We start from the raw sequence: 23,534 nt of genomic DNA on the forward strand, positions 1-23,534 counted from the left end.
CAAATGGAATTGAACACTATGAATGGATAATAATGTCTCACAGCAAGTTAAATGTTGAGGCACTGTAAATGAAGTTACATAAAGTAAATGCTTAGGTGAGGCTGAGACATTTGTTTTCATAGTAGGAGACTATTCTCCAATCACAAAGTTTAATTCCACTGTCACTGTTGTAACTACATGACGGATTAATATAAAATCAGTAAATAAATGAAAGTGGCTTTGTGGATCAATAGAAGAACTATCTGCACCAAAACCCTGCATTTTTATTCTCTCAGGCTACATGAATCTTCCCCATTCCATTCATGCTGAAGCTAGTTTAGTTAGAAGTAAGAGATAAGACAAAACAAAAACTCTGAGGCGAAGTTCAAAGCAGTATAAATTAATTTTTTGGTTTTTTAGATCACATCTGTAAGTTTTTCATATGAGGAAAAAGGAATAAATTTTACATTAGTAAGAGCCAAATTCAAGAATAAAATGTGTCATTAAAAATGTTGATAGAAGAAGCCCAAACTGGTGGAACAGACATGTGGAGAGGATCAGGAGATGTTAGTGCAGATTCACCTCCAAATTTTAAGTCAGGAAGTGACTTTTTTTTTTTTTTCCCCCCAGAGAAAGTCATTTTTAGGCATGAATGAGTTAATTTGTGGACACTGGAATTTTGAATGCCTGTGTTAATGACAATGAAGTCACCTAGAGGTCACTAGGGTGAGTGAATAAAATATATTTTCTTCCCATTTGTTCTACTGTTTTCCCAACTGCTATTTTCCTGTCTTCTCACCCTAATCATGAGATGACTTTGTCTGGTGGCAGCTTCAGGAAGAAAACACATGATATGAGGCATGAGCATGGCCCTACAAAGAGAGGCTTTTTTCTCTGGTTGAATGGTGCTGTCCCTCTGTAGCTTCCTTTATGGGTTTTGGACCAGTGCAGATGTCTTTGTTCAGAGGGTTGGGTTTCTCAGTCTTCCTAGGGCTATTGACTTCAGAGGACATCTGCTGTTTAACACTGTTTGAAAATCCAGTTCCTGTGTGAGCCACTCAGGGTTGGTATTGTTGGCTGGAGGTCTCTCCAGCCAGATGATGGTGTGATGTTGGAGCACAGAATCATACTCACACTAACCTGAATCTAACCAGGCTGAGCAGTTCTTATAAATGACATGATTTTCTGGACAGGATGTAGAAGAACTCGCATGGGATTTCTGCCCCGTGCAAGAGCTTCTTCACCCTGCTTTTAGAGTAATTAAAGCTAATACCACATATTAATTTGATTGTCCAGGCCTGAGGGATTTTACTTAGAACATTTTTCAAAATCTTGCTAGATGTCTTTTTGCATTTTATATAACTGTCTATTAGACATTGTGGAAAACATTATCTCCTTTCTACTGCTCTCCATTGGTAAGTCTAGAGATGAGAAATTCAAGTTACCTCAGAAAGTGTGGTGTGGCTTCAAAGGGTCTTGCAAAAGTGACAGCCAATGTATTGAGTGACTCAGGCAGTTTGGCTTCCATTTTCGTCTGTGCTGCTGAGGTGCTTTGACATTTAGCCTTTCTGTGCTTCAGTGTCAAAATACAGTTTATAATTAGCATGATGGGATGTCATGGTTTGAGCCCAGAGACCAACTGAGCACCACGCAGCTGCTCACTCCCTCATTTCCCCCAAGCACTGGGAAGGAGAAATAAAGCAAAAGGCTCAGGAATCAAGATAAGGATAGGGAGGGATGACTCATCCATTATGGTCATGGGCAAAAGACAGATTTGTTAGGGGAAGAAAACAAACAACACTTTAATTCAAACACTAACAACAACAACACTTAACAGAGTAGGACAGTGCGAAGCTTTATCACATCTTAAAAACACCTTCCCCCCACCCCTCCCTTCATCCTAGGCTCAGTTTTGCTTCAGATTTCTCTACTTCCTCCCTCCTCCAGTGGTGCAGGGGGAAGGGAGTGGGGCTATGGTCAGTCCATGACAACTTCCTCCTCAGTGGGGAAGACTCCTTGCATTCTTCCCTGCTCCAGCATGGTGTCCCTCTCATGGGAGACAATCCTCAACAAACTTTCTCTGTCATGAGTCCTTCCTATGGGCTGCAGCCATTCCTGCGTTGCTCTGGTGTGGGTCACCCTTGCATGCTGCAGTCCTCCCAGTGCTGAACTACAACACTGGGTGCTTCTTCCTCCCATAGAGTCCTGACTTTTTTCAGGCGCAGCTGACTGCTTCCGTGTGGGGTCCTCCACAAGCTGCAGGCAGATCTCTGCTCCACCGTGGATGTCCATGGTGGCAGGGAGGAAGGCCTGCTGTCTCACCACAGGATACAGGGAGGGGTCTCTGGTTTGGCACACTCACTCCCTTCCTTCTCCTTTCTTCCAGTGACCTTGATGTTCACATAGGTGTTCTCCTTGCAACTCCTCCTCACAGCTTCCACCTCCTCCTCCCAGATTCCCCTTCTTAAATACATTATGGCAGAGGTGCAGTCGCAGTCACTAGTTGGCTCAGCATTGAACAGAGGTGGGTCTGACTGGGAGCCAGTGGATCTTTGAGAAGCTTCTCACAGGGGACCACTGCTGTAGCTCCCTTTCCCACTACCAAAAACCCCACCACACAAACCCAGCATATGGGATCTTCAGAAAAAAGCTTTATGGATTTGAAAATATCACTCTGGTGAAAGCTAAAGTAAATTGTTCTTGTTAATAGAATGTTATTGTATACTTTTAAAAATACCTACTCTTCCTGCTTTGTGATCTGAAAACAGACCAATAATTTTTTTTTCATTAATCCATTTATGGCAATACCAGTTTCAGTTCTGATAGTATCAAAATATTTCACAGCCAGATGTTTATGCATAAAGACAATATTTTATTTTGATAAAGATACTTGCTTATCTATATAAAAACCATCTAGGAAAATGTATCTTTCAGCTTAGAGAAGAAAATCTGCTTTTGTTGACTTTCATGATATTTTGAATTTCACTTGGGACATGTTTCACTTCTCTGTGTTGATCAGGAAGCAGCTAGCTGAAAGGACAAACTGCTGTATGTGAGTGAGGGGAAACACAAAGAATATAAAGAACACACACAAAAAATAGGGAAAAGGTTGAAGTGGTATTTTAAGCAGTCAGCTTTCTCTAGGAAATACTAATGCAATCGCTCATTTAAAATGTCACCAACTGGATATTTTGACAAAGGTGGAAACTTTTTTTTTTTTAGTGGAAAAGTTTTCATCAGAAAAGGAGCAGTATCAGGAAGATCTGGGACTTTTGGTCGTTAAACAAAGAGTCAGAATCACACTCTTTACTTTTGGTCTTCCTTTGTGGTTTTTGGAAGCTTTTACTGATTTTTTTTTTTTTTTTTACTAAAACCTGAAACCATTTAAATGAGCTTGTGATTTGTTTTCTTAAACCCCAACTGTGTATTACTTGGGCGCAGGTATTCTGAAGAACTTCTTTGTGGTCTCCTAATGGTTTGGCTTTCCTTCCATCTGTCAACTTAAGCTTGGTATAACTTTCTTCTCTCTGAAAAGGATTTGGCTAGTGTTCTTGAACTGTTGGTCAAAAAGTAACCATTGACTTGCAGTCAGACCTATCTTTTATTTTACACACTGAGAACAATAAAACAAAAACAGAAGAAATATTCATGGGAGAGCATGATCTCTTTACTTCCTGTGTAACAGTCCGTATTGAACTGAAAAGAAAATTGTAACCTATCTCTAGAAACAGCAAAATGCTAAAATTGTATATATTCAGTAAACAGAAAACCACAGCAGGCATAGATACACTTTAAACTTTCATAGATCGTGACTGAAATTATATATTTAGTGACTGTATGAGTTTCAATCACTTCTAGAGTCATCCATTAAACTAAAATGAAATTCATTATTCATGAATTCATAGATTTTAGAATTGCTGTAGGACTTTAAAGTAAATATTTTCCCCTGGATTGTAACCATGAAAATCCATTATCTCTGGCTTTTTCATTTAAATAATTTTTTTTTTCCAAAAAATGAAACCTTGCAACGAACATTGAGTTGAGCTCCCCCTGCCTCTACATTTGTTATTGAGGCATAAGCTAAATCATATCATTTGGACTTCTAGTCTTATAAACAGCTAAAGTTTCACTGCAAAAGCTTTTCAGCTAAATACTATGAGTGAAATTTATGCTTCTGGTTACTGTCTCTGAAGTTTTCATTCTTTTGCTGATTTTTTGACTTGATATTAGTAGTGTTATTGCTAGTGCTATCAACTTACAACTCAGCTTAAATTTAGTACCAAACTTTTAGAATGCCATTTATACCATCTGCTGAATCCTTAAGGTAAACATATATGCCTGGCAATAATTCACACAGGAATATTCCCTATTAGCCTGTGTTAGAAGAGTAATCTTCATAGATATAGTCTCATTCCATTCTCCAAATTGGTTTTGAATTTGCTTGTGCCTGACTTCAGTTACTACAGCAGAGTAGAAAGTATATTTTGAAAAACCTCCTGTCTCACTTCCCAGAACTGTCAATTATTTTTTAATATTTTAAACAGGAAAACTCACAGCCATAAGCTGTACAGTTATCTGTGATCTACTGGCCAAATCTACTTGATTAATGCATGATTGCAACACTTCTTTCCCCACTGGCAAACTTCTTTCCCTCCAGTGATTAAAAAATTATTGCTTTGTACTCTTAAGCACATACTCTGACATCTTTATTATTAAATTAATCCAAAAGACAAGAAAAGTAGTATATGAATTCCTCCACATTAAGAAGCTCTGGTGTTTACTCTGAAGCACAAGAACCTGTACAGTGGGAACTGAGATGACTTTTGTCTGTCCACACAGTGGGTTCTGCAACAATCATGTTATTGGGTCATAATAATTAGGATATGGATTATTGTCTGATTAGTTTGTTTAGGGTCTGATTACTGTAAGAGAGTTAAACTGCCTTAGAAAGCTGATATCTTGGTATTTCTTTTCATATCTCCCATTTATAACTGCTAAATGTGTTTGTGTCTTTTTGGGAGGGGACACAACCAGGACAGCTGACCCGAACTGACCAAAGGGATATTCCATACCATATGATGTCTGCTCGAGTATAAAGCTGGGAGAAAGGAGGAAGGGGGTGGGGTCACCCTTGGTCCTCCGAGGCAACCACTACGCGTATTGGAGCCCTGCTTCCTGAGAAGGCCCGACATCGCCTGTTCATGGGAAGTAGAGAATAAATCTGTTTTCTTTTTGCTTCTGCGTGTGGACCTTTGCTTCACTTTGCTTACATCAAAACTGCTTTTTTTTTACCCACAAGGGTGTGGGTTTTTTTTTTTCCTATCTTATTTTCTTTCCCCTCTTTGCCCTGTTGAGAAAAAAGGGGGAAGTGAGGGAAGTGACAGAGCGACTTGGTGGGTACCTGGCATTTAGCCAAGGTCAAACCACCACACTTTTTTTCAAAAGAGGAATCATTTAATGAGAAAGGAGATAACACTACAAATGTAAGAGTTAGAAATGTGGGAATAATTATACATCAGGTCTGACAGTTATAAGCCTGAAGAATAGCTAAAATGATGGAAAGAATGAACATAAAAAGAAACAAAATTTTAGATAGATTTTAAAGCCAGTTTTGAGGAAACAGCATCAACAAACAATCAGTACCTGACACGACATGTGCAAGTAGATGAATTATTCTCATCATTATGACTTTATAGATAGGTTCAGCAGAGTTCCTGTCTCCTAGAAGGGGGACTGTGAATTAGGAGGGTCCCTCCTAAGAGAAGGGACTCTCTCTGTAGAGGGGAACTTAGAAGCCAAATGGAAGAATTCACTGATTAATTTTAAAAAAGATACAAAAGGAAAGCTGTCACCAAGACTTCTGAAGCCCAACTCTAGCAAAACTACCATTTTGATAGAAAATAGTAGGAAGTAAGTATGAAGAGCTATTAGTCCTGCAATGACTTCCTTGTTCCCACCCCTATTTTCACCATGCAGGTGTTGCATAACATGTGGGAGACAGCTGAATGCTGAAGAGGCTAATATAGGAAAACTTTACATGTAGAAGAATAATTATTCCTAACAGCCTTCTTGACCTGACTAGAAAATAAGGCAAAACAAGATGTGTTGGTATTCCCCTGTTGCCTCTTGGAAACCTATTAGTAAAATTTAAAACATTTTGCCTTTATTGAAATAAGTAAAGAAACTACCATGGACCCTGCAAGGGTGAGGATTATAAGTTAAATGTCTTATAGCTACAAATGGTTGAAAAACCTTAGTTACATGCTAATTGTTTATATTTATTTAATATATTAACATATATTTTATTTAATACCTATTTAATATGTATTTAATATATATTAATATATATATATAATTTTGGTATATTATGCTCTAAAAATGCTGTAACAAATTCGATTTTATTCAGTAAGTTTTGGAAGAGTTTTTTACATTTTACAGCTCTGTTTTACCAGCATATTAGAGCAAGAAGTATTCCACCAGCAAGACCACAAGGCACTATTCAGACTATGTAAGACAACAGTTCATACATCTACTTGAACTGTCTCTGGCAAGTCTGTAAAATGTCATATAAAGTATCTTCAAAGCAAAAAAAGGAACAAGCTATTATGTATATGCAAAATATTCTCTTCATGGATAGAAAAAGTCTAGGAAGAAGTCAGGTAAAGATATTTATTATGTAGTAAGATGTCCGTAGTGTGTGTTATGCTACCTCTTCAGAACTTGCAGCAGATACATAACTACCTTAAGCACATGGAGACATGTACCAATTGTTCCACAATTTTTGATGAGGAGCAAGCTGGTATGAGAAAATGGTACATAAATGACCTTGAATCTCTGCCTGTCGTTTATCTCAGACCTTCTATTCCTTTGTTTAATATTCAGAAGAGGTTAAAAAGACCTGCTCGCCAAACTTTAGCTCTTCTGCTTTCCTAGGGAGGCACTGTGTCCTCTATTATTGCATTCTACGGCAACAGGTAGATGACATAGCCAAGTAATCTGTTGCCTATGCCTTACTGCAGTCTTTTGCCCCTGAACAGTACTCTTATGTTTATGTCCCTGAGGGCACTGTATATATTTGAAATTCCAGAGTGTGAGAGAGATGTCCTTATTTTTAGAGAGAGCTATTTATCACAAAGGAAGAGAAAACAGTTGGTCAGTGCTCTCCTTCTATATATTCTCTTGTGATTTTCTTCTTAATGAGATCTAAATGCTAATGGAGCAAATGTCTGCTGAAACCCAGCCCATCAGTTTTTTTGGAAAATACTTTACAGAATGATTATCAGCTTAGTATACCTTAGTAGAATAGATTGACTTTTTTTTCCTCTTTTGCAATAAAACTCTCACTGTGTCCTTGTTTGTAACTTCTTTTGAATTCTTTGTTTTTCAGTAATATCAAGGAATAATTATGTTATGAAAATGACTTAATGAAAGTGACACATTTTAGGTTTCTTTTCCTCTTCTTAAATAATCCATGAGAAAATTGATGGGGCTTGAACTACACTTAAGAAAAGAAACGTAAAAAGAGGAACAAAGTGTGTGAAGCAATAGTTTTCTCTCAGTGTATTTTTTTACTAGGAAAGAATGCTAGACATTGCATATAAATTTTATTTACTACTGCTCAATAGAAATAGGACCAGTCATTTTGGAAAAGAAAGATGAAAAAAGTATGTAATTTAAAAGTAGAGCTGTAACTATCTTTAAAGTGCTTCTAATATATTCTTTTCTCCTTTTTTTTTTTCTTTAGTCTTGCAGACAATGAAGAAGAATAACAAATATCTAAGAGAATATTTTCTTCTAAGTTTTTTTGTAGGCTGTCAATACTGATACTTTTCTAATTTTCTATTTTTCATTGAAATCATAACTTTTTCTGCAACTATATTATTTTCAACTTAATCAGATTTTTCATAGCAACAGGGTTTTCACTAAAAAGAAATGAATTAATTCTGCTAAACTTCTCTGAATTGATTAGTATAGGATTGCACTGTAGATGTTTATAGGTTATGTGTGACAAAGATAAGGTCTTAAACCAATTGATAATTTGCATCTTCAGAAAACTGTTTTCCATGGTCCACCATCAGGATTTATGACTGGTGTGTTTGGGCTTCTACCTTCACTGTCTTGTATTGGACACCAAAATCCATTTGGATGTGCAAGCTTCAAATTTTAACAGGACTTGTGCTGATGTTAACCCATCTTAAGAAATCTGTATGTTATATTCAGCAAGACTCCAAAGACCAAGTTACCACTTGGACTTAAGCATAGGTAGTGGAATGGGAGATGGTCAGTACTGGTTTGTATAGCTCAAATTTCAGAATCAGTAGTAAATTTATTAATTCTGAGGGTGTGGTGTGGTTTCTAAGATAGAATTTATCCCTGCCTGCCACCATGTGACTTGATACAGAAAAGCAGATACTCCAAGCAGTTTTAATGCAAGAGATGCAAGGAGGTGGCTAAAACCTGCTTGGTCTCATCATGGCTGCCATTAATTCATATCTGCTGAATGTGATAAAAAGATTCAGGTGCTCCAAAAAGATGACCCATTTTTCTAAACTACAAGTGAAAGGGTATTAGGAAGTTTTAGAATTGTTTTCTCTGCCTTTCAAGAATATGTCCCAGGTAACATCAATAAAGGTAAAAAAGAAGGGCTTCATGGCTCTTTGGACTTGCTGATCTTTAATTTTTATATTCAACTTTCAGGTGAAAAAGGTTTAATCTTGTTTAGGCCCTTAATTTCAGGTGAAGGTTTCTTGGATAAAGGATTTTCTTTCAGTAGGAAGAACCTGTGGCACAGGAAGAACATACAATATCCTTATGCCTAACTGAGACAGCTCTCTGAGCTTTCTGACTTCTGTGGATCTCCTTTGTTGGACTCTAACTCATAGAATCATAGAATAGTTTCGGTTGAAAGGGACCTTTAAAGGTAATCTAGTCCAACACCCCTGCAATGAGCAGGGACATCTTCAAGTAGGTCAGGTTTCTCAGAGCCCTGTCCAAACTGACCTTGAATGTTTCCAGAGATGGGGAATCTACTGCCTTTTTAGGCAACCACACTCTTTATAAAAAGTTTCTTCCTTATATCTAGTCTGAATTTATATTCTTTTAGTTTAAAACCATTACCCTTTGTCCTATCGCAACAGGCCCTACTAAAAATTCATGTGCTGTTATATGGGAAATCTATATATAAAATGCAAGACTGTATTCAACTTGATGGCAGAATACTTAAAAATTCATTATTTCATTACTGAGCATTGCTAAATATTCTTTCAGTATTTATGCTGATCTAGTCTTTCTTGACCTTAGTACCCAGTTTTGGGATAGGAATGATATTGCTCTTCCAACTGAAAGTGTGTATACCCTTCTCACATAATATTAAGAGGCAGGAAGAAGATACAACATATAGAAGTACCTGTCAATATTGAATCCACATGTTCTAAAGGAAGAAGTGAAAAAAAAAGGATTATATATCACAGATCATCATCTTCTGAAACAAATTATTAATGTAAATTTTAAATGGCGGTTGTAGATTAAGGTTCTGAGACACTGGGCATCTAAGATCAGACTCTAAAATACATATTTAGGCATCAAATTGAATTACTTTGACCTCTGAATTCCTGTTTGCTGAACATTTATTTAGTCATGCCTTAAGTCCTAACTATGGAATTACAAGGACTTTTTTTTCTTTTTCTCTTCTTTTTTTCCTTTTTTTTGGGTTTTGTTTAAACCTGCTTGTGTAAACACCTCTTAGGTTATTCTCCATGAATATATATATCCTTCCTCATCCACCTACATACACATTACTACTATTAACTATGGCTAAATTGGTAGCTGAAAGAATGGACCAAAATTGGTTATATCTGTAGTTCTGTTTCTCAGGTAAATGTTGAAGTAAAATAGCCTTACACCACTATAATGTTCAATAGAGGAACCTTCTACCTGTATGTTGATGTCACTGCACCAGCAACAAATACAGCAGAAAACCTATCACTCATTTAAATTGTGTGGTCATTTTGTAAGTAACCTTGCAGTAATTGTCACTTCCTCCTATGAAAACAAGTCTCTGATAAGGCCATATCCTGTATGGTATGTCCTTTGAGGAGCAGATATTTGAGAATGTAAATTTGACCAGTGTAAAACTTTTGTCATGTACAGAGTCTAACAATAACATTCAGTCAACATTTATTTCAGCGCATTTTACACACTGTTTTTCCAACATGAGATTTCTTTCCTTTTGTCTTGCCATAATTCAACTGAAACCAATGGGATATGTGCATTCAGGGCAATGGTTGAATAAGTAATCATGGCTCCAGATGAAATGGGTTTCTGTATCATGCTGTTTTATTATAATTTAATCAAACAGATGTATTTCTGCTTCATCCTATGCCTATCTGATATTCAACAACCTGTAAACCTGCTCTAGATCTATATTGAGAAAATGTAATTTCTCTTCTACGCTTTTCAGCTAGAGAGTTTACGAAAAGCGTAAACTATCATTCTTACTTTCATTGAATGCTTGTCTTTCTTTTTTTCTAACAAAAATAAATTTTAAATTTTGTCTAGACATAATAACTTGAAATCAGTTATAAAATCCACTTTCACCAGTTTTAAATGTTGTGGGCACTCTGGACTATCAATCTAGTTATAATTTACAAAGAGATTTTCTTTCTTTTAATATTCATTACCAACTTAAAATTCAACCTTTCCTCACTGAAAGAGCTTCTAATCTTCACCTAGCTAGAAGAATGACAGTGGCTAGACATATGTGACAGTTCATACATACCTGATTTTAAGAAAAAACATAGAAATCAAAATTCTGTATAATCTTCAGAACAGATGGAATGTGAGAGTTCCAGCAGCATTTTATTTTCTGAGTTCCAGCAGCATTTTATTTTCTGATGTGTTTACTTAAGCCTGAATCTTAACAGGAAACCTGAGAGATCTCTACTCTCTTCATCTCAGAGAAAATGTATAAGGAAATTGTCAGTTTTCAGTGGAGACTATTAAGAAAATCCATATGCTTACTCTAGTAATTTGCCCTACTCCCTCCCTTTTGTAAAAACCCATTCTATCTGCTGAACCAGACAAACAAGGTCTCTTTCAAGGAGCAGGTAAATGAGAATGTAAATGCAGCATTCTGACTTGCACTTTCTTGTTTTCTTCCTGGTTTGTTCTTGTTCTGTTACACCAGCATCTGTTTTGTACACCAGCTTCATCCCTACACAGTCTCTGCAGGAAACAGAAGTGGTCTGAATCTTTTAATCTACCTCATGACCCCTATTTTAAAATAAATTCAGACAAATTCTGAAAATACCTGATCTATAGCTGAGTTGCCAGGAACTCAGCTGTCTGGATTTTGGTTCAGATATATACATAGCATGAACTATTTTAGTAGACAATCCTATACTACTACCTTTCAAAAATTGTCTCTATGGATCTTTTCTGTACGTCCATTTTTGTTTTAAATGAAAAGACAGAACAAGATTTCAGCACAAAGGAAAATGCTTGGCAGCAGTAGAAACTTTGCCTAATGTCTAGCTGCCATTTATTGTAATGGCCACAAAATTTAATTCTGGTGAAAGAACATGTAGTATTACAAAAGCTTATTTTGGTTATACGTTATATAAACCTATCACTGCTTAACTGTTCAATATATGAGGTTTATAATTTCTGTAGCAATCCACTGGCCTTATTTTGCTTTGAGCAGTCGGTGTTGTAGGCTACTTTTGATTCCTAATGCATATAATTACCATGTATATTAATTTCACCAGTTATCCTCATTATTTCAGCAATTTTCTTGTAGTCAGGGTGTTAATCAGCTCCATAGTGTGGGTGCTTAGCAACATCTAATGGGTCAAGTGAATCTTCCTAGCATTTCTACTGTATTATATCTAGAATGGAGCAAATGGCAAGTCAGAACTTTGAAGACCGATACTAAAATATGATCTCCAATGGTTCTGCCCATTTAAAAACATAGACACAGGCAACTGGAGTCAATAACATTGACAATTTCTGAAGTCAATGAATTTCATATCCCTACTACCTGCTAGATGAGAAATCACATCCTTATGTTTTATTTAATGTCCTGAGGTTTTGTAGTGGAAGGGCTGAAAAACAGCTGACCTCTCTCTGTTCTGTTCATGACACTTGTGATTATCCCCACTGGTCCTCTCAGAATTCTTTCCAGGCGTGGGTGAGCCAAGGACTTATACTGACAAAGTGACATTCTCTGTTTTGTTTCTCTTGCAATATGATTTTTTTTTGATAATTACTGTCACTTTGATAATGTTTCATACCTATAAGGTCTTATTCTTGATCAGTAATGATCAGTTCCAAGACACTGTTTTATATGTGGAGTGAGAACTGGGTGGAGTAGTGTTCTCTTGTGTGTTGCTTTATGTTGACCTAAACTGAAAATTTCCTCTTTACCAAAATCAGAAAAAGGTCAAACCTTTACTATGAAACAAACCGTTTTGTATTTTGGAGCAAAACAAAACAAAAGAAAACAAAACAAAACAGAGAAGTACTGGTCCTTCAACCTTTCTAACTGCTAACATGGACAAAACTGCAGAAACATTTCCAGAGATGTGAAGCACCTAAATTAGAGATGTAACTGAGATTTATGGCTTAAAATCAGGGTCTAAAGGTTCTATACCCTAATGCCAGAGTATGCAAGGGAAAAAAACCCTGAGGTTAGTTTAATATAAAGATGTTTACAGTGGGCATTCTGTGAGGTCTGCTAATAAATACTGTTTTTGTAACTACTGTGTCTTATTATTAGTTGTATTTTGATAAGAGATTTGAAGCAAATTTCTTATTGTAAGATTTTTTATAAAGGAAGTTGCTGTTCCATGTGAAGGTCTTGTGTGAAAGAGGTCACCTCAGTTGTGAAAATAATGATAATGGATTCAATGTGACTTGACCTGAAAGATTTTCAAAGCATGAGAAGTAACTGTAAAAAAGGCAAGAGGGAGAGAATTTATTACCTAGCACATTTGTACATTATAGTGCAGTTCAAAAGTCAGTGTTTGTTGTTACTAGGTTTTTTTGTCAGAAATGTAGATGCATGAAGGAGTGTAAGAAATTTCATATTGTGTTTCTGATTGACACTTGAATATTCCAGGCCACACTCCTCCTCCCAAGGTTAAGTGAATTTTCCATTGTCAAATGGCATGTGCCAGATGAAAAGGTTTAGTCAGAGAGCTCTGCTTGCTATGAAATAAGCAATCAATACAAAGGCAAATGTACAAGTATATGCAGACAAGTACTTTAATCCTGAGAAATCCCATATTGTGTCACTATGTATCACTCTCAGTGACAGATGCCTTAAGTTAGAATATTGATAAATAACAAGGTAATGCAGAAAAAGGATGGGCGGACTTGTCAATGGAAGGCAAGAGAAGAGAGATAGAGTAGGGTCTGAGGGGAAATCCATAAAGACTGAACAGTCTTTGTGATACTCATCAAACAAGAGAAATAAGTTAGGAAAAAATATAATAATTTTGTTTTAGAGAAAAAATCTGTTTCCAGAGAATTAGAAGTGAAATGTTTAGGTCACAACTGACTAGGGTATTAGTTATGAAACTGTGACATATAGTCTGTATTCAGCTGTGCAACACCATGTTGTGCAAAGAAATTTAAACACATGAACATTGAACACAGTAGAAAGAAGCTTACAGGAAATTGATTGAACTCTAATGGCATTTCACTGTCGGTTAATGTCGCTGTCTGTTTATGTGAATGATAGAGACTGACCAGTGAATAATGCTCATGTGGGCTAGACAGCACTTAGTGATTCTCTCTGTATGTGAGGTAGTGTTACCTGCTGGAGTATTTATAAACCTTGGTTGATTCACTGAATCCCATCACTACAGGGTACAACCTATTGATTCCCTTTGGGAGGTGGCAATAGTGGAAGGACAATAATTTTACCCCGTGACACAAGTCATATGCAGGCTGCTAAAATAGCTTACTAGGCTCTGCCATTATAAATCTACTTGTACATAAGAAAGAGGTAGTACTCATTAGCTCAACATTACAAATATGAGGACTCATGCTAGGCCAAACAAAGTCAGCTGAAGGGGCAGCAGTAAGCTTTGTGATTTGTCTCTCTGTGAAAGACAGCTACAATAAGTTCTCCTGACATATTGCTCCTTAAGGTGTTTGTAGCAAAATCTCTCTCTTCCTCTTTTCATTCTTAAAGAATTATGTGGTTTGACTGGATCACTGTCTACTCAGTTTGCTTTATATACCCTTCTCCTAGTTATGCAACTGCAATTTCCCCTTTGTAAGTCACTGACAGTTTCATGGGCTTTAAGTAATAAGAAGTGCCACTGCTCAGATTCTTGGTATGAATGAATCTGTCTCAGCAGCTCAGAAGCTCTCTAATATTCTGCTTTACTACATTGTCAGTTGCCCAGTTATTCCAACTTTCTATCTGGTGATCATCTGCTCTTCCCTAAGTACCACCAACCAGAATGTAGAAGACACATAAAGAACACACTCTTACTTCTAAACAAATACCTAGGTTTGATACTTGTGATTATTTTATCCAGTGCAATATAAATGTGGAAAAACAACAGTGAATGGAAGACAAAAGAACAGTCCAGTTGTTATTCTAATCACATTTTATGACCACTTATAAAAATGTAGATCTGAAGAAATGTTAAGGAATACCAGGGCTTTGAGTGCTAGCCCAGACCAAGAACAGATTCTTTTCGATCAGTATTGCACAGATACATAAAGTATTTTGATTGATGCTGTTTTAATTAGATTTTGGAGCTTAGAATTATTGATTTTTTTCCAGAAGATATGATAAAATATCAGATTGGAAATATTACTGGGTTTTGTACATTCTGAACTGCAGTAATATCCTGTGATTTCCTTCCTTAGAGAAATATGCAGGACATTGAGAATTTACTAGATGTCAATGTATGCACTCAGTTTTGTCAAATCTTACTCACCAACCTCTAAGATTTGTTTTCAGCACTTTCCTCACCAGCTTATTTGGGTATCACTGACTAGCAGTGCTGAGATGCAGTGTATCATCCCATGCACAGCCCCAAGTGCCAAGTGCAACTGGTTGAACTGAGATGCATTACACTGATCGGCTGCAATGGCTGCCCTGAGACCTGGAGGTATGCTTACAGTGTGCCTACACTACTTAATAAGTCAGCTTTTTTCTCATGAGACATGGCAGCATGGTCAGGATATTTTACATAGTCCGTGTCTTCTACAAGGCTGTATGTGGTGTTCTTGCAGGCCTGCGAGGTAACAGTTATATTCAGTGGGCATTTCAGTTTAAAGTGGCTGAATTAATGTGAGGGCTTTTTGGCAGCCCTCGTGTTATGTTTGCATAACAGTGAACTGAAGGCTATGTTGTTTGCCTTGAGGTGCGGCATGAAGGAAGACACAGTTGTCTAAAGATACAGAGCCTGCTAATAGATGGTCTGAGTGCTCTGCAGGAGGGGAGCAGGAGCAGCTATGGCTGGTGTGGTTGTATCTATATTGCCCTCAGGGAATGGTCTTGTGGATGCCATCTCCTGAGGCACAGCTGGACTTCACATCAGGGAGACTTGTAGTGGTTTTCTTTAACAATGTAGATGTAGCCTCAGTAGATTCTTCACTCAGAAGTCCATGGTATCCTGCCCAGTCAGGTAATATTATTATATACTGCATGATAATTTTTATCATGTGGGAAGAGTCATAGAAGAAAATTCAAATAGATTGATGTCTGTAGAACTCACCAAGATTTCATGATCACATGTCAGATTGCATCAAGGAGTTTTTGATGACAGAAAAGTGCATGAAATAATAATATAAATTATAAAAAAAGTCTCACGTAACACAGTGGCAGCTTGACTGATAGACTCACATTGTGCTGGTAAGACTACATGTGATAATATAATTAATGATGAAAGAATCCACCACATTTTAATATACTTAGTAATTACTTATTACTTAGTAATAAAGTAATTAATGTAACATTAATTTATTTCTTATTTTATTAGTATGGTTGTTACTTTTTTTGTGACAAAAGTCTGTGAACAATTCCTGGAAAAGACTTTTCTTGTTATTTGAATCTAATTACAACTTTATTGTATCACAGAAATAAATGCACTTACATCCACCTGACCCATAGCTGAATTTTCAGATTTCTGTTTCTCCACACTGCCTGTCCCATCTTGCTTGCTCTCTAGGATTAAAGAGCTGTCTTCTACGCTAGGCATGGCTACAATTTTTTATTATATTGTTCCTGTGCTGTTCATTCTTTAAAGCTTTAAAAATATTTAGGCCTGCTTCAGTATAAAGATAAAACAATTATATCGTTAGAAATAAAAGATTTTAAAATTAAGATTGTTACCTTCAGTAAAAATAACTGAGCTGATACATTTAAAGAGGAAATTCAGCTTTCTGATGTATTCATATAAATTGGCAGAATTGCTCTGCATTTACACAGTTCTACTATAATATCAAGGGTTGTTTTGTTGTATATGCAGCTAGGGATAATCTCAAACTAGCACATTAGGACTAACAACCCTCAGACCTATGGTAATAGAAGTTGATGAGAGAGACAGTTTTTGGTTCTAAATATCACATACAGGCCAAGTAAGTTTCTTACACAGATGTTCATACCTAAGTTTAGAAAGGCATGTGGATTTGAAGTTTGTTTTGATCAATTTGCAATACAAAACGTGCCTTTTGCAAACTAAAGAGGTAGGAATGAAGCTCGCAAAAAATTTAGTGATAGTCTCCAAGCTAACTAACAGACCTGCTCTTCTACTAAGGACACAGTCATAGTTAAAGCACATTAAATATTAGATATGTGTAACGATGAAAATACCATTTTGCTGTAACTTCTGAGTGGAAGTGAAAATGGAATATGTGAAATTTCCCTGCCATTCTCTCCAGCTCCCTCCATTCTGTTATAATGTCTGCATGCTATTTCTTCACATATTCCTAGTTTTCAAAAACTATCTAGCTTTTAAAACAGATATATCTCTGTAGAGTGTGTCATCTTTCCAAAACCAGGGTGTTTCAGCCTAAATACACACTGCTGAAAACACTCTAATCAGATTTGTTACATTTTTAAAATAGGTAAAAAGATGAAAATTGTTGGGAATGAAATTCAGTTTCCCTGTAATGTGGTTAGGGAGGTTCATATTCAGATTATAATTTAATTGCATGTGTTATATATTTTTAAATATCTAGATGGTTTTTTTTCTTCACACTCATTCAGGAAATTTTAATCAAAGCTGGGAACAGACCCATGAACTACCATCTCCCCTTGTAGTTAAACAAGCTGTGGAACCATAAATGGCATCAACAAGATCCCAATATAGGCAACAAATTACACAATGCCAGATTTATGCAAGATATCTTACTAACTCTCCTTATGCAGAAATAACAAACATCTTTGCCTTTCTTTCTGTGTATGCTACCAGGATGATCCCTTTCTACCAAGAAAAGGGCTTGCTAGCCATCTCCATCCCATGGTCTTATTATTTTTATATCATTTTGATTCAGCTGACCTCAATGATTTTATTTCTGATCTTCTCTTGATGGAGTAAAGTAACAGCAACATCTTCATCTATCCTGCCAAACCCTACAAAGTTTATGCAAGAAGGCAGAATGGAGAATGGAAAGACTATGTCCTCTCCAGGGGTGCATAAGAAGCTGGGAGGAGCCATAGCTGGGGCAGCTGATCCCAACTGACCAAAGGGATATGCCATACCATATGGCATCATGTTTAGCAACACAAGCTATGGGGAAGAAGGATGAAGGGGGAACATTTGGAGTTGTGGATTTTGTCTTCCCAAGTAATCATTATGTGTGATGAAGCCCTGTTTTCCAGGAAATTTCTGGACACCTGTCTGCCAGTAAGAAGTGAACGAATTCTTTATTTTGCTTTGTTTGTGCATGCAGCTTTTTATTTACCTATTAAACTGTCTTTATCTAAACTCAACAAGTTTTTGCACTTTTACCCCTCTGACTATCTCTCATCCCAATATGGGGGAGTGAGCAAGCTGTTCTGTGGGGCTTAGCTGCTGGCTGGGGTTAAACGACAGCAGTTCTTTTTGGCACCCAAGATGGAGCTTGAAGGGTTCAAGATAAAGGCAGATTTGACTGGATTGTGCTAGGCTGAAATTACAGCTGTTATAGCTGTTTAGCTACCAATTGGCAGGCTCCTGGGGCTTGTTTGCCCGTGGTGATCCTCAGCAGCTATACGTAAATGCACTGGCAGAGTTAGATGCTCTAGAATTATGAAGCTCCCCTGGACCGATGGAGCTCCAAACGCTGCAGCAGCAGGAGAAACTACAGTGCTATTAGATGCATCACATCCATACCGTTCCATGTAGTTCAATGGTTACAAGATATGCAAAACTCTGAAGCAAAATGGTGAGATCAAAAAGATCCAAACTTCTGATTGTTAAACAATGCTAGCAGAAGAAATCACCATTGCTTTTGCAGTTTTCTATTGCTAGTTTTTAGCTTGCATTTGAAACTGAAACTAACAAGATGAGTTTTACTTAATTCCTTTGTAGCATAGTTCTCTAGTGGACAGATAGGAGAAGCCGGGGTCTCTCAAACCTGTTATTAATTACAATATTTATTAAAATATGCCTGTTAATACTGTTTGTGAGTTTTTTGTTTTCTTTGTTTGTTTTAAGAACTAAATCCTCTTATGGTATGAATATTAGTATTCATACTAATAATGTAAACTCCCATGCACATGATACCTGGCCTCATGTATGCACACTCTGCAATGAGACACTATAGTGGAGAGCTTATCCTGTGACATTCATTCCATTGGGACAGTGAAACTTCTGTTATATTTTTTCTGTACAATGGATCTTACTAGTTCAATCCATCTCTCGAGGAAGTTAAAGTATTTACAAAAATATAGAAATGATGCTGTCATCTATCACAAGGCCATGTTATTTTTCTCAGGGATCTGTATCAAGAGTTGTAGCTTTTTGAACAGAGCCTATCTTCTTTATGGGAAAAAGGCATGGACTAATTCTGAAACAGTGACTAGCACAGCTGCTGTTGCATGCTAAATGGCATATGTTGAATTAGATATACCTCCTCATCTGAATAACCTGGAAAACCAGAAGAGATCAGAAAGCAAACCTTTAGTCTTCAAATCCAAGGCTTTATAAGTATAGACCATCCATTGCTCAGGGTAGTTCACACAGTTTGTGGTCAGACTATGGGCTGGGAACAGTCCTCAAAACTACCATTTCCTATGCATACAATTTACCAACATAACACATGTTCTTCAGTGTCTGATTTCCATTCAAATGGCTTATCTCCTCCTGCACTGACATGCTTCCTGGATACTTTATTGCCTTGGGATGCTGCCACCACCAGCTGCTGCTCTACAACATTTTTGAATGTGAAGATAGCAATAAATGGTATTTATTTGGGATTTTTCAGGTTTTTTCTAGGTGGCAACAGTTCATGGTCTCAGTGCTGCAGACTCGTACTTGAATCCAGATCTGACTTACTACAACAGCAACCATGAATCCAACTGAAATAGTGTAGCTTAGAATGAAAATTTTTTCTCCTGAGTGCATTCTGTTCCGTGTACCATATTCTTAACTAATGAGTCATTGACATAACATAACCAGTGGACCACTCTGTGGAAAACAATTATCTTCAGCTTAATTAAAATATTTTAAAATAAAATTGGCTGTTGTTTCAGTGTTCTGATTTTAGAGTTCCTACTTTCATCCTATGTAGAAATCTTTGGAAGAAAGTAATTAGATTTCTTAGAAATTAAGATTGTCTTCCCTGGTCCAGATTCTACCACCTTTTCTAGCTCTAACTAACATCAAATAATAGAGTTAACCAACCTGTTGTATGGTACACAAGATGAACAAATCTCTCAGTTTTTAAGATACACTATTTCTCTGCAGTAGACTTCTAGAAATGAGTTTGAGAAAGCTCATAACACTACTGCTGGGGCTGTACCTGTTGGTAGATAAAAGTAAGACTGCAATTTCCTGTGCTGTCAATCTGGCCTTTCCACAGACCCTAAATGAAATGAAAGATAGTCAAACATTTATTCACAGATAAGAAGCTAGCTGAAAATCCAGATTTAGAAAATATCCCTTAGTGTTGATTTGACAGTCTGCTGATGTAACAAGAGAACTGTATGTTACAAAAACCAAACATAGTAGGGAGAGTAAGAAAGAATTTTGCAGAATAATTGCTGATTAGTTCTCTGATCATTCCTCTTGATTTTACCAACATGCTTTATGGCATAAAATGCAGATAACAGTTATTTACTTTGTTACTTTCGAAATTCAAAGGCTGTACATTTCACTTAAGAATAGCGATGGCAATAATTGTAATTTCTGAAAGAGACGTGAATTGGATCAAAAAAAGTTATGTGCAATTAATGGTGATGAGAAGGTAATGATTTCAGAAGACCCTAACTCCGCCTGTGAAGAAGAGTTACTCAGTGCAGAAAACTTTACTAAACATGTTAGACTTTTCTCTCATGAGCATTGTACTGGGTCTGGTGGAGCCGGAATTGGTTTTCCCTTATAGCAGCCCTCACGGTGCTGTGTTTTATGTTGGGAGCTGGCAGGGTGTTGATAGCACACTGGTGTTGTGGCTACTGCTGAGTAGTGCTTACACAGCACCAAGGATCTTTCCAACATTTTCCCCCCTCAGTGGGACGGGGTGGGCAAGATCTTGGGAGGGGACACAACCAGGACAGCTGACCCGAACTGACCAAAGGGATATTCCATACCATATGACGTCTGCTCAGTACAAAGCTGGGAGAAAGGAGGAAGGGGGTGGGGTCACCCTTGGTCCTCCGAGGCAACCACTACGCGTACTGGAGCCCTGCTTCCTGAGAAGGCCCGACATCGCCTGTTCATGGGAAGTAGAGAATAAATCTGTTTTCTTTTTTTTTTTTTTTTTGCTTCTGTGTGTGGACCTTTGCTTTGCTTTGCTTATATTAAAGCTGCTTTTGCTTTATCCACAAGGGTTGGTTGGGGTTTTTTTTTTCCTATCTTATTTTCTTTCCCCTCTTTGCCCTGTTGAGAAAAAAGGGGGAAAGGGGGGGAAGTGATAGAGCGACTTGGTGGGTACCTGGCATTTAGCCAAGGTCAAACCACCACAGTCTTTTTTGGCGCCCAACGTGGGGCAAGGCAACAGCAGTTTTATATTAATTGTGCTATAGCTATAGCAGTTATTAAGCGACAAGGTCTTGTGCTGGTCACGGGTTTGTTGATTACGCTGTTTATCTTTATTTTGCTAAGCTCGGGAACGTGCTGGAAGAAATTGGGAACATCATGGGTGGTTTTATTCTGCAGGCTCCCGAGGTACTTATTCATCCTTATGTTAGCTCTTTGATACTGTTCATTAATGCTGTTGGCCTATTGTGCGTTGTGTGGAGCTCGGTATGTTTTTGGTGTAAGAGAAGGCAAATTTTGGGTGAGTCAATGCCAAAATGTGCCCTGTGGCGGCCTGTCCCTGGGTGGCAGGGGGAGTGGAAGGATTTGGGCAGATTCCTAGGATGGTTATCACCTCCCATAGCCAGGGATCTTACCCCTGAACAGGCAAGCAACCCCCCAAAATTGACACAACACTTGATAGAAGGGTACCTTGCCTATCCCAGTGAAAATCAGCAACTCCTAGCGCTGTACTGGGGCCTGGCCTATGCTTATCGAGCTGCAGCTCAGTACTCTCAAAGGACTGCGGTTGAGATGGGAACTCAACCAACAACAACAACAACAAAGATTGCCCCAGTAGTAAAAAAGAAACAGTGGACAAGGAGAACAACAGGCCCATACCCTTGATTAATAAGGGAAGAGAAAGAACAGGAAGAAGTTGGTCCTTCAGCAAAGGGACTGGAAGAGGGGATAACAGAACTCAAACAGGAGGCAGAAACTACCCGGTCCCTGACATCATCAGAACTGCGAGATCTGCAGAAATACTATAGCCGCCAGCCAGGTGAGCGGATTGCTGCCTGGCTGCTTCGACGCTGAGATAATGGAGCTGATGCTCAACAACCAGAAGGTAAGGAAGCCCAACAGCTGGGTTGCCTTGCTAGAAATCAAGGAATTGAAAGGGGAATTGGAAAAGAGACAGCAATTTGCAGTCTGTGGAGATGGCTCCTTTCAAGTGTTAGAGCAAGATATCCTTTCAAGGAAGATCTTACAGACAACTCCCCAGGGAAGTGGACTACTGCAGATGAAGGTGTCCAGTACCTGAAAGAATTAACAGTGCTGGAAGTCATCTATGGTGATCCAGATAATGATGAAGCCCCTAAAAATCCAGAGGATGTCCTGTGCACATGGGCCGTGTGGAGGAAGGTGATTAAAGGTGCACCATCCTCATATTCTGCCAGCTTGGCCACGATGTTACTACCCAGAAATGGATGTGGGAGAAGGACTAAGATGTACACCAACTGTGGAGGCAGTCTCTTCCTGGCTTCAGAACTTTGAAGAGAGTCTTGGTACCTCCTCATCTCTACAGGCAAGCGCCCTGGATGTCAGGAGCACCCCAAGAAATCAGTTCTCTTCCGCCCCAGTCAGAGGGAAAGGGAACCCCAGGCACGTGACACGTGTCAAGCTTTGGTTCTTCCTGCGTGACCAGGGGGAGGACATGAGGAAGTGGGATGGTCAACCCACCTTTAAGTTGGAAGTTCATGTACATGAATTGTGAGGAAAGACCCCTGCCAAGAAGACATCCAAAAAGGTTGTTAATGTAGCTGGTGTAAAACCATAAGAAAGTAATCAGCGATCTCCCACATACAGGAAGAGTGAGATCACCTCCCTTGACCCTGATGAAGGAATCTCCGGCCTGGCATGGCAAGGGTCAGACAGTGAATACACCAACCAAGAACAAGAAGAGAGTGCCCCTGCCTCCAGCCAGGAGGAGGAAAGGGATGATCGAGTATATTGGACATCAAATCCACAGAAGTACCATGCTTTAATCGACACTGGGGCACGGTGTACGTTACTACCATCAAGTTATAGAGGGGCAGAATCTATCTGGATCTCAGGAGTGACAGGGGGATGTCAAGAACTACCAGTACTGAAGGCCGAAGTTAGCTTGACCGGGGACAAGTGGGAAAAACATCCCATTGTAACTGGTCCAGAAGCCCCTTGTATCTTGGGCACTGACTACCTCAAGAGGAGGTACTTCAAAGACACAAAAGGATACCGATGGGCTTTTGGTGTGGCCAGTGTGAACACAGAGAAGGTCAAAAAGTTGTCTAATCTGCCTGGCCTCTCAGAAGATCCTTTTGTTGTGGAACTGTTGCGAATTGAAAAACAACAGGTGCCAATTGCTACGAGGACCGTGCACCGACAGCAGTATCGCACAAAGTGAGACTCTCTGGTTCCCATCCAAGAATTGACTCGTCAACTGGAGAGCCAAGGTGTCATCAGTAAGACACATTCGCCTTTTAATAGCCCAATATGGCCGGTGTAAAAGTCTGACGGAGGGTGGAGGTTAACAGTAGACTATTGTGGCCTGAACAAAGTGATGTCACCACTGAGTGCTGCTGTACCAGATATGTTAGAGCTCCAATATGA

Source organism: Strix aluco, chromosome Z (assembly GCF_031877795.1).
Source record: "Strix aluco isolate bStrAlu1 chromosome Z, bStrAlu1.hap1, whole genome shotgun sequence".
In the NCBI taxonomy this organism is placed as follows: Eukaryota; Metazoa; Chordata; class Aves; order Strigiformes; family Strigidae; genus Strix; species Strix aluco.